The following is a 2,303-nucleotide window of genomic DNA, read 5'->3' on the forward strand; positions in this document are numbered from 1 at the left end:
ATCCTGGGATCCTGGAGTCCTGCGATTGAGTCCCGCATTGGGCTCCTTGCTCAGCAGGGAACCTGCTTCTCCCTCTGCCTGCTTCTCCCTCTGCTTGTGTGCTCTCTCTCTCTCTGAGACAGATAAATAAATTGAAGAAAACAAGTTTTTAAATTTACTAATGGAGTGTATTTTCAAAAAAACGTGAATACTACTGATCTAGAAGATGGAGCACGATGCCAAAAGTTATTGTGTACAATACTTCAGCTTAAAAAACAAGCAAAATTCACAAAAATATTATGAATTCATAAATGCATTCACATGTGTATTTCTGTAAGTGTTGTCATTGTTAGACAATTCTGTGCCAATGGCTCAACTGTAAAGACCTCACCAGATATGAACATATAGCTGCTTACTTATATTTTAAGTAATTTATTTTCATTCACCCCATCTATGATTTTGGCAACCACTGCATGACAATGATATAGGTTAAGAAAAAATTTATCAGTGTTCTCCTTCAAAAGAGATTTGAATAATGTATGTAACAGGTATGATTAACAATGGACCAGAAAGACCAGGTAAAACCTATCAGACACACTTCAAATCCTGCATTGGGGTTTCAGCCACGTTCTTAAATATGCAAAACCCTTCTTATTAAGCAAAAGGGCTTAATCTCAAAAATGAATCCTTCTAACTTTGATTCCTCATCATATGGTCTTGTGATGGATAGAACTATAGCAGTTCTGAAGATTATTTCTATAAAAATAATTCTGGAAAACACATAAGAAAAGACTGTGGATCTTTATATTAAATCAATTAAATCAATGAGTATTAAACAAAGTCAGATAGTTTTCCTAAGAAATATAAACCACCTAATAGTAATGCATTAAAACAGTGCACATACTACAAAAAATATAATACCGTGTACAGTACTCTGAGATATGCTACTTTGAACTGATGTGGAAAATTTGCAAACTATGTATTTCAGTCCGGTTGGCTAACCTCTAGACTTACTTTTATTGCTCTAATACTACCTTTTATACCACACAATATGAATTACATAAATAGCGTATATTTGAGTAATAAAGGGCTTTACCAAAAGTAAAGTAACTTGATAGTACCCTATTTTGAGTACTGTCATTCATAATAAATAATCAACTGCTCTTCTCTACTACTGATCACAGGTTTCTAGGCCTAAAAGGGTAAGGATTCTGTTTTCTCTTATATTTTCCTATGGTTTCTCCTATGTTCTTCCACAGACAGTAATGATAACAAAGCAACAGCAACCCAACACTCACTCAGTTCTTGCTAGGGGGGGGTGCCAGAATTTTAGCAATTTCATGTAATACGTACTCTCAGAACTGCTCTAGGAGGTAGGTATTATTCCAGGGCTCTGGTACAGACGAGGAAATGAAGGCTAAAGGAAGGTTAATCAGATTACCCAAAGTCAAACAGCTGTCCCTGTTGGACACGGACTTTGAGCTGATCCCAAAGTTCATGCCCTTAACCACTACACTGTATTGAACGTACTGGAAAGGAAATGCAGTATCTGTTATCAAGGGGAGAATGGATTTTACAGACTCTAATGTTTGCCTCTGACTCATTTTCTCTTCTATACAATTCTAATAAGAACACAAACAGTCCGGGGGCGAGTTCTCTCCAGACCTCTCATGCTGCATTGGTGAGTACTTGCAGAAATCATGGCTCACACCCTCTGGTTCCCTTTCCTGTTGGATCTGAACGTTGCTCTTGGTGGTCTTAAAAAGAGGAAAAGGAGCACTGAAGCTGGCCTCGTGGTGCTGATAGTCTGGTATATAGCCTGGGTGCTAGTTTCAAACAGGATAAAATAAATAAGTAAGTAAGTAAATAAGTAAGTAAATAAATAAATAAATTTTTAAAGATTAAAAAAAATAAAAATAAAGAGATCATGGCTCGCTTTTCCTCTGTTGTGTTGCAAATGAGGTGTGTGTGATGCTGCGACACCCAGAATCCAGACCCTCCCTCCAAGGCTCATGCAAGTCCAGGATGGAAGAAAATCTGGGGATGGTTAGGAGAGTATGATTGTGGAGAACAAAAATTTATACAGTACGTTTCTTCTCAAGTATAAGTTGACAGACTTATAGTCTTTAACACTTTATAAAACATACATTAGTTATGCAAATTGATCTATAAAAATAAATTATAAAAATAAAGTGATATTTATAGAAAAGCATCATTAAAATTTCCCTTTGAACATCTAAAATAGTATCTACCTATAGTTATTATTCAATGAACGGATTTTTTAAGAGACAGCATATTCTCTGTTTACCGGTGTCAGCAACACA

General features: G+C 36.0%; 1 non-coding gene across 1 annotated transcript; it reads left to right on the forward strand.

Annotated features, from left to right (window-relative positions):
* Positions 1-1,688: 1,688 nt before the first annotated feature.
* On the forward strand, positions 1,689-1,821 carry LOC125096666 (small nucleolar RNA SNORA61). Its single transcript, XR_007126329.1, has one exon. It is a non-coding gene; the product is annotated as a small nucleolar RNA SNORA61 (small nucleolar RNA).
* The last annotated feature ends 482 nt before the right edge of the window (positions 1,822-2,303 follow it).

The sequence above is a fragment of the Lutra lutra genome, chromosome 3, assembly GCF_902655055.1.
Source record: "Lutra lutra chromosome 3, mLutLut1.2, whole genome shotgun sequence".
In the NCBI taxonomy this organism is placed as follows: Eukaryota; Metazoa; Chordata; class Mammalia; order Carnivora; family Mustelidae; genus Lutra; species Lutra lutra.